We start from the raw sequence: 10,910 nt of genomic DNA, 5'->3' as shown, positions 1-10,910 counted from the left end.
TTTAGCTTCATTTACATTGTCAGGTGAAATGATTGTGGCTAATTTGATTATTAAACAATTCATTGAAAGCAGTTTTGATTATTAAGGATTTGATTAGGATACTATTTTATTACGAGAAATTTGATAATCTAGTTTATTGTCATTGAAATTTAAATTGTGTTCATACAATCAAACTATTGTATGCAGTATGATTAGAAATTGTTGATATGAACACAACTTAAGGGATTGAACTTATTTTGGTATTATTCTTGGTAGTCACTGTCAATGTATGTGTAACTTTGGAGGTGGTTTATGATTGTTATCCGGCTTCTCTGCAACCGGAGAGTTCAGGTGTTTTTTAAGTGATTGTAAGTGATGGGAATTTCTATGCACATGTTCACTTGCACAACCCATGGGCCGAGGTCTATTATAGACTATTAAAAGGGGTCCTTAGTATTCAATGAAGTAGTAGCTAATAATCCCTCTATTCGACCAGCGGTTCACTTGCACAACCAATAGTATTTTAAAACGTGTATTATAGGATATTGAAAGGGGTCCTTGATGCTCAGGTAATGATCCACTTCTTGAACTTGTGGTTCTTTTTCACAAACAGTTAGTGAAGAATATTAAAAGGGGTCTTTGATGCTTGGGGAAGCAGTGACGACTGGTAATAATCCACCTTTTGGACCAGTGGTTCACTTTTACAATCTGTGGGCTGGGGTGTATTATACGATATTAAAAGGGGTCCTTGATATTTAGGAAAGTGGCAGCAATAGATTTGGATCTCTTTTGTTGACAAGCGGTTCACTCTCGTAACCCTTAGGCCGGAGCGTATTATAAAATATTCAAAGGGGTCATTGATACTCAGGATAGTGACCAGCTGTCTACCTGCACTATCTATTGGCAGAGGTATATTTTACAAATTGAAATGTAATCTCTTCTAACAATGTTTTATCATACTATAGCTTGATTGTCTGAAAACAATTTCAATTTCAATGAAAATTTACTAGATCAGGGATGTCTCGCCTTTTAATATAATGGGGCTCAATGGGACATCACAAAAGATTATGCATCTATTTGTAATTCAATGGCTTCACTGAATAAAGAGGCTTCTGTGTTTAAAGCAGAGATTTTTGCCATAAAATAAGGTGTAAAAGCTTTTCTCAAGTACAAAAAAAACAACACTGAACAATGCAATAATCAGATTGGACTCCCAATCAGCAATTGCTGTAACCTTTAATCCACTGACTACTAGTAAAAAAGTTTTAACATGTAAAGAAACCATCATCAAAGGAATGAGTGACCAAAATATACAGCTAGAATGGTGCAAAGGGCATTCTGACATTACAACAAATGAATTTACAGACCATCTTGCAAAGAGGGGTACTAAGAGCCAAAGCCAGTTTACTATTGGGGCGCCTCCAAGCAACATAAAGAAGATAATTCATGGATTCTTCAATCAATATTGGTGTGACTGATATAAAAAAGATCAAAGTATGAAACATACGCATACTATGCTAAATAAGCCGAAATCGAAGTATATCAAGCTCATAAGAGAAAAATTGAGACTCATTGTTCAAGCCTACACGGGATATTGCCCTTTTCTAGCTCACCTAAACAAGTGAAAAGACAAAAGCTCAGCATCTGTATGGAAGACCTGCAAAGTGGAGAACATTTCATCAATAGATGTCCCGCCCTATCTTACGAGAGGCATCAAGCAATGAAATAGGAAAACGAAGACTTTCGTTAAAATTTATGAAATGTAAAAAAATTAATAATATTATTGAACAAAATTTTAATGTAAAATAGGTTTTAGAATCTGCTATAGTTGCACAAATGCTGCATGGACCGTTCCCACGGATATGAAGTCCCAGGCAGCCACCAGTTTGGCCTTCAGGTCGTCCAAATTCGTGCTGGGGGTCACACAGGCTCTGCTCTCTAGAATAGACCACATGGAGTAATCTATGACGTTTAGGTCGGGCTGGAAAGGGGGCAGACTATCTTGTCCCAGAAGCCACTCAAATTGGCTTCACAGTAACGCTGCGTCCTTTTGGATGTGTGGGAGGGGTACCATCCTGTAGAAGCGTATTGTGGAAGTGCTGTTGGGTCAAGGGGACAAGACCTTCCTCCAGGATTGTGCTGATGTTCTCCTTGGTGTTGATCTTCACCCCGGCTAGCACAAATACGAAGGGGGACTTCCCTGTCTCAGTCACGGCCGCCCAAACTATCACAGACTCTGGCTTCTGCACTCTGTTGACTCTATGGTCATCCAGCTTCCCTTTTTTGCCAGAATCCCATCATTTTGGGGGTCAAAAGCCTGTTCCACAGTGAAAATCTCCTCATCACTGAACACAATGTTGGGGGCGATGCCAGTCCTCAGCTTCTAAAGAATGACATTGTTTCTCTCAAGTTTTTACGACAATGGATCAACAAGAAATTATATCCCCATAGTTTTGGAAGGGGTACATAAGTAATATAAATCACTAATACTTTAAAACAGGTGTGTCAAACGGCCTGATAGCTGGATCTGGCCCGCCTGAAGGTTTGTTAGGATTGGAAGATAAATCTGCACTATCACAATAAATGAATGATTTCACATTAGTTTTTTTTTTTTAATCTGTGATTCCTATATTGTCCACTAGGGACACAGTGTTTTAGTTCTCATTGCCAACCTGAAAGCATCAGTAAGGAGTAGAATTTGAGTATTTCTAGCATATGTTGGTGGTCATTGCAGTATTAATTTTTCCTTAAGCCTCCCACCCTGATTAGCAAAAGGTCTTAATCAAAAAGGAGTAAATTGGACACAGAGGTTAATATTTTTCAAGAAACATTGACATTTTCTTATACCGGTAGTTGCATAAATACACGGACTAACTTTTAAACGCTTGTATCTCGAGGTTCCGTGACCAGAAATAAAAAATTCCAGCACAAGTAACTCGGTAAATCTTTTGGCTTTGTTTTTGTTTTTCTTACTCGCATCAAACTAAGTCGTTTACGATGAATGACGAGGCTAAACGTCATATGGTTGCCACTCTTCTCCTCGCCGGTAGGTCTGTCAAGGAGATAATCAAGGACACTGGACTATCCAGGACTACTGTGTTCAAGGTCCAGAAGCTTGTCAAGGAGGGAAAAGATCTGAAAGACCTGCCCATACCTCTGGAATTACTCAGGATTGGTTCGTTGCCAACATGCCATTTTGGAACAAAAACATATGGCCACCTCAATCACCTGATTTGAATCTCCGTTACTACAGTATGTGGTGGCAAATTGAGAAGAAGGCCTGTGCTATCCGCCACCCGCATTGGGACTCATTGAAGGCCAGCGTCAATGAGCAATGGACAGCCATGGAAGACCATTACATCATCAATGTATACAAGACCTTCCGCGGGCGCTTGGAGGGTGCATAGCAGCTGATGGTGGTTATATTCAGTAATTATATTATATTTTATACCAGAATAAATTCTCTATTATGTAATTCTCAAAAAAAATACGTCATACGAATTTTATTACACATTTAATTATTTGCCACAAATAGTCCGCGTATTCATGCAACTACCAGTATGTTCAGAGAGGTGAATAGACGACCCTTTGTACTTCGTATCCCCGTAGCAAGTTTTGATGTTAAAGAATATAATATTCGGCTCAATTATGAAACTCAATTTATTGAAAAATATAAGAATTTGCAGGGAGAACTGAGAAAGTAAAAGGTAAATGAAATGATTTTGCGTCTAAGGATACAGCAATTGGTTTTCATCTCAAATTTAGAAACCCGTGATACTACGGTGAAACCTAGTTAACTAATTGTGAGCCAAACAGCCTTAGCATCAGAGCCTTATAGGGATGGCAAATTTGTTAAAAACTGCATGTTGACTTCTGCTAGAATGGTGTCTTCTGAGAAACATAGTGCTTTTGTTAACATTAGCTTGACAAGAAATATTGTGGCAGACTAGATTTTGGAACTATCGGCGGATTTGGGACGTCAACTGAAACGCAAAGTGAAGTCCTTTTTGGTATTTTCTGTTGCAATTGAGTAAAAGTTAAAATTACACATAATTTTTTGAGTTCTTAGGTTGTTCATAATGTATTTAATAAAGGAAAATTCGTTTAATAAAGATTTTTCTAAATGATTTATTTTTCTTTGCACTGAAAATAGACTTATTGTTAGTTTTGTGTAATTTTGCAATTATTTTACTGCCCGCTTGAGATCAGATTAAGCTGCATTCGGACCCGAAACCAAAATGATTTTGACGCTCCTGCTTTGTAGTATAGTATGATAAATAATAACTTATTACCTTGTTATTTATCATAAATTGCACATTATGAAATAGCCATGAAGTATCAAGGGAGACGAGGGAATCGATAGCTGATAACAAAATAACCTGAGTATTTTTTGTATTACCCCTGATAATAAATAATTTGAATTCAACCAATCAACGTCCAGAAAATGATAATGGAACAGAAGTAGAAAAATCAAGAGCTGACAATAAATCACAATATAAATAGTATTAAGCCGTGATAGTCCAAGATGGCATTCTCGCCAGTCACCAATATACGATCATACTTTATTTAATTAAACAAGTTTAGAGAGCAAGATTTTTGTGCAAAAAATCAGGCCAGCTTTTTTTTTTGTTCAAAATAAAAAGGAAATAATTCAATTCAACTTTATTCATATCGACAAAAACAAAATAACTTCACAAAATTGGGGGGGGAGGGGGCTTGAGCCACTGTTAGCTATCATTCATTTTTTCTTTAACTAGGACTTTAGGACCTAAAAATTAGTCCTAGGACTCTTTATACGCCTTTACATTTATTATACTTAGCAAACTCTCGTCCGAAAAGAAAAGAGGGGAAAAGGCCCAACATCAGTTGGCTTACTACTGTAAGTCATCTCTTCCTAAACATGGAATTATTATTTAAATTAAATTATTATTATTTCTTATTGTAGAGAATTGTTTACAGGTTAAAAAGAACTCATTCTAATTCAAACCAATTAACGTTCTGAACACTGATTAATATATACATATTTACGTATATTTTTGTGTTAGCAAGGTAACGACGTGTTAAATGGAGCAAAAGATTAGACAGATCAGAAAAATATACTAAAGGGGAGGGGGAAAAGACTGATTGTAAACGAAGTAGGATTTGAATGCCCTGATGACTTCTGCGGAATCGACAGCATTCCACTCCCTCGTAATGGAGCCCTTCAGGGCCGCAATGCTCTGGTGGCTGACCTTGCACACCTCCCTCTCCAACTTCCCCTACCAGTAGTAATCACACGGATTGAGGTCGGGTGAGTTGGAGGGCCAGGTGTTGCGATCCCAGAAAGTGATGTCGTGGGAGTTGAAGAGGTTAGTGGTCCTCATGAGTCTTGTTGGAATATGAACTCCCTCCCAGTGGCCGTATCCTTCATCCAGGGGATGACGAACTCTTCCATGACTTCGCAGTACCTTATCGCGTTAACTCTTTCCTTGGGATTGAAGAAAAAAGGAGGCATCACCTCACCGGTGCTGCAGATGACACCCAGGGTCATCACAGAGGCCGGGAACTTTGTGGTTAAGACCGCAGGGACATCTTCTCTCTCCTTGGCAAGCCACCTGCCATTCTGGACGGTGTAGCTTCTGTTGACAGTCCAGTTCTTCTCGTCAGAGAAAAAGATTATTCTTCCTCTATATCTCTTCAGGTTATTGAGGAAATGCTTACCGTTGGTGAGCCTGGTGGCCTTCATGGATACCGTGAGGATGTGTTGTTTGGCCATTCGGTATTACCTTTAGCCGAGGTCCTCATTCACAGCCTTGGAGACCAGCTGCTTGCTCACTCCACGGTTCTTGGCCAACTTGGACAAGGAAGTCCCCGGCGAAGCCTTGACGGACTTCCGGAGGCCTTCAAGGAAGCGGGGAGTGCAGATTCGGTCACTTCTCATGTTGTGGGCCTTGCGGCATACCTTCCCCTCAACCTCCCAGGCATTGAAGACCCGGTACACCGTGGTCTTGGGGTAGTTAAGAAGCTTATAGATAGCAGAGGTCTTGTGTCCTGCGCGAGCCAATTCGAGGATGGCGTCTCTCCTTGCTTGTTCCATGATGACTATTGTTTGTTGTCAAAACAATTGTGGTGGAAGTTATAGTGTATTGTTCACGCAACCTTTTATATTAGTATGATTTAACCCCGAATATCCACATTATGGATCTGGATGAAGTTTAAAGTAATTCCAATTTATCATGGACACCCTGTATGATTTAAAAAAAAAGCTACCTCTATTAACCTAAAAGCAACAAATAAAACATTTTTGACCTTATTTGGAAATAAAATCAATGTTTATACTCATAAAATCTTTCTTTGGATCAATATTAACTTTTTTGTGGTCTATCATAATCCTTTTGGACGTCCAGGAGAAATGAAAAAATAACCATTATTTTTATAGGGATATATATATGAGATAAACTGAAATACTCCAATTGATACTTGAAAATTAACGGTTAAGTTCAATTTTATTTGAATGCAAAAATGATTAAATAAGAATTATAACAGAATAATCTCCTTGTATATTTGTTATTTGCATATTAAAGATATATCAATACCTAAATATATTAATAAATATCAACTTAAATTAGGTATTTTAAAATATTATCATACAAATGTTGATTAAGCTAATAGATAATAATTTATTATTACACATAGAAAAAAAGTGGAGGTTGAGAGATTACAATATTCTAATTCTTCCTTTCTTTAAACTCACTTTCTCTTTATCTTAGATGAAAATAATGCGATAATGAAAGAATAAGTGACTTTATGTGTTTTTTATTTTTCATCGCTGTTATAATTATTCATGAAAAGAAAACATTTAAGTATAAATTATACCACTGAGGATTTTTTGCAGAGTTATAGATGTAAGTCCTTGTTGGAGTCTGAGAGAATTTTTTTTTAATTTTCGTCGAATTGTTCGGATTGATTTTCACTGATTAAGTATAACTAAATATTATAGTGTCATGATTAATTGCATCGCCAAGACACAGGCCTTCCTGAGAGACAACTTTCCCGACTTTTGAGACATCAACATGTGGCCATTCTCCTCTCCTGATGCGAACCCCTTGGACTACTCCATCTAGGGTCGTCTGGAGAAAATGGTGTGTTCTACTCCACACAGGAATGTCCCGTCTCTAGAGGCTTTCATCAAGAAGGAAAGGACCAAGCTCGAGTCTACCTAAATATTCAAGGTCTGTCAGGGATTTACGCCTTGTATTGAGTCAATTGTTAGAACTGAGGGCTCACACATTGAATAAAAGTGGGGCCCAGCACTATTTTCAGATGATTTTGTGAAATAAATGTCGTCATAAAACCTCTCGTTCAAATTTCACTCATGAAAAGTCGAAAAAAATAAAATCTATACCCTTAGATAAGACCAACCCTGTATATATTCATTATTTGTTTTTAAACAGTAAAGTGTGTTTTCGAATTTGTTAAACTACACTTCTTACCAAAAAGTTTTATTTGGAACCATGAAGAGTTCTTCCTCTTTTATTAGATTAAATATGAAACAAAAAAGGGGACGTCTTAAGCCGAATCACATTCATGAGAGTTATAGTCTTCGAATAAGAACACACAGCTTAATAGTTTTCTCGTACAACGGGGAACGTATTGACTTGTGAACCCCAAACACAGTAGCGCATTTTGTTTTGGGTTGCTATTAAAAATGTGTCTTACTCTCGAGATCCAAATCCCTAAACGGATACACCAAAGGGGAAAAAAACTGCAGAAAATAAACTAAATTTACAAAAAAATATGGAGCTCAATTGCTCGCAAAGTGAAATAGTGAAATAGGCCCAGTCAGAAATTATGAGAATTGAATTTGAGTCTATTAAGAAACCTCTCTAAAGAGAGCAGTCTGAAGAAAAAGTCTTTAGAAACACACCCTCCATTGATAGTGATCCAGAGAGCTTGACTGCCTTTAGAACTTACGATATTTAAAAATGGAATATTTTTTATTCATTTTATTTTCCACAATAAATTTTTTTAATTTTTTTACTAGTTATATTGTAATACTCTTTACTTAAGTACATTATATTGGAATGGATATTTAAGAAGACATATTTTAAGGAGATCAGGTTTATATACCCATAGGGCATGACATCTATAGTTACGTACAATATACTAACATACAGTATATAGATATGAAACTCCAACCAAGTACTAATAATAATCAAAACACATACTCTTAAAGTTGATCACAAAACATGTTAGATGTATTCTATGTTGATCCATTTCATTTTACAAGATTCTATTTATCTCTCATCTTCAAAACAAAAGAAAAAAGCTCAAATAAAGCATCAACTATTAACTTTCGAGTCCAAGTCAAATTGTGAGTCTAACATTGTGAGATAATTTTGAGCCACATGTCTATAAAATATAGACCTGATTGGACGTAGAGTCCCATGTCTCGAGTCTGAGTCCCCGTTTCTACCTTTGTTATGAATGGTTAACATATACAATATCACACTATCCCTTGTCAAATCGTTTGTATAGGAGAATTTACTCAAGCTAACAGGCTCGTTTTGCTCGTTATGTTTTAAATTTTTATTTAAAAGTAGTGCAATATATTAGTAATGAAAGTCATGGGCTTGACCATCTCCGAATAGGTCCTTCTTTTAATAGTAATATCTAGATAAAATATTTTATTAAATTAATTTAGAAATTTGTATCAAAAGTTAATTAATTTTTTATTAATCGTCGCTAATAAAAATATATAGTTGCACACCTGAGTATTCGTAATAACATCAACTCTTGCTTTCTGCAATCTAAAAGGATTCAGAGATATGAACGAACGGATACTTATGCAACTGAGTAGGTTCAGTAATCAATCACGATCGGAAGAGCACTATTGACGAGGAAGGAGGAGGAGAAGGAAATAAACAAGGACATTGGCAAGAATTACTCGGATGTCGATCCTGAATTCTATGTTACAAAAAAATCAAATTCTATTTATTTTCCTTTTAACCCTGTTTATTCTAATAGATAATGGTAAAAAATACATTTTGATAGCAAAATCACGTCTCTAGCTTCAATATAAAGGAAGTTATGACCATGGAAATTTCAAGCCTTTATTTCATACCGTTTATGTTATAACCTTCACCAAAATCTGTGATCTAATAAAAATATGATACTACAATAAAACAGCACAACTTTCAAAACAATAAGCGAATTGATTGAAATTTTCATGAATTACAGAGTACAGTATTGTGCAAAAGATAATATTTTTAAATACCTGCAGTTGAATTGTATAATATGAAATTCGAGTATAAGAGGTTAAAAATTCAGATAAAGTACTTTCATATAGCGCAGTATTAAAGATTGAAGGTTCAAATGTCACATGAACAAAAAATTTTAAAACTTTACAAAATACTAGATAAATAAATGTTTTAAAATCCATTATAACTTTTATTTGATCAATTACACCTTCTCTGTGATTTTGAAGGCTATTGTGAGATGGTTAATTTTCCAGTGAACGGTGCAATTAAACAGAGCAACAGATTGAAAAAAAAAAAATAGCCTGGGTGATAGTTTAAAAATTTATTTACATTAGATATAAATGACGTGAAATTGATTTCCCCAAATTATGCCATACACATTCAAAATTTCTTAGGGGATCCCCAAAACACTTTTAGACTTCTGCGCACGCATCCTGCAAGATTTTTGTTTTCTGTAAATCGGTATTTTGTAACATTTCTACTCTGAGGCCAACAAGAACTTGCAATTATTACTCTACAACAAATACAAAAGTATTTATGTATGTAACGATTTGTTATTTGGATCTTACTTGTAGTAGAATTAAGTCGAATAAAGCCATATTCTAGGTTACAACAAGCTAAAAAATAACAACGATGTACATCACAAGTTAAGTACTTAGTGGAATCAGAGTAGAATTGATGATCTACATTCCTACCTATGTTTTTGCCACATATACGGAGGTGGATTTGTGATTATTTCCTTCGTATCATAGTTTCTTGCAGCTAATCGAATGAAACGTCATGACAGCTAAGTTGCTTTTTTCCAAACATTTAGTAAAGGGGTTTGAGTCTGTTATTCTTGGATTCATTGCTTCTCTTTCATATTAAGTTTCTTCCATCGTTTTGCTACCAACGACCTTGGTGTTGATTTTTTATCCGGTCATGATTTCTTCGGTTTTTTCCTTTCCACTGAACCCATTTCTATAAAGAAGGGGATTGCTTGGCCTTGTTGTAGGAAATTAGCAGCACAAGTCATGGAAGTGACCCTGCGTGAAGAATCCAATCGGCAATGATTCCTGAGAATCTTTTAGCTCGCCTGTTGAAGTTTGAATGAGAGTACCAACGTTTGAATTTTCCCAAGAAACTGCCATTCTATAACAATAATTCATTGTTTTTATTACTTTAAAAGCTTCGTTCGTTCAGAAAATATTCTGTCGGAGAACTCATATCCAGTTGATTTTCGAACACGTATTTGATTTGGTTTTTTGGCTGTTGTTTTTTTTTTTGCCCAAACTTCTTCGCTTTTCATGAGTCTTTTTAGCCAACCAAAGTTTATATTTTTTCAAAATACTTCTATGTCGTCTGAACCGAGTCCCCAGCGATTAAGTGAGTTAATTATGCGGTCATTCGAGATAAACTGTCGTTTGTCTCCAATGACAAGTATTTCTTGGAACAGTCTATTTTCTTGCATATGTTTTTGGAAAATGGTGTGTATCTCAAGAGATGGACGATTTTGGGAACGAACAATTTGTCCCAGATTCGGAGTTTTTCTAATTTTGTAATATTCCACGAAATATATCTGTTGACTTCCTTTGATCACTGTCTCCAAATATTTTCGCAATTCTCTTTAAAGGTATGTTCTTGGGATATCAAAGAGACAACAATGCCAAAGAGAGTGCTTGAGGAGGCGTGCTGAAAGTAGGAAAATGGCAT

This window comes from Lepeophtheirus salmonis, chromosome 1, assembly GCF_016086655.4.
Source record: "Lepeophtheirus salmonis chromosome 1, UVic_Lsal_1.4, whole genome shotgun sequence".
NCBI lineage: Eukaryota > Metazoa > Arthropoda > Copepoda > Siphonostomatoida > Caligidae > Lepeophtheirus > Lepeophtheirus salmonis.
The sequence above is the reverse complement of the archived record's forward strand: the minus strand, read 5'-3'. Positions refer to the sequence as shown.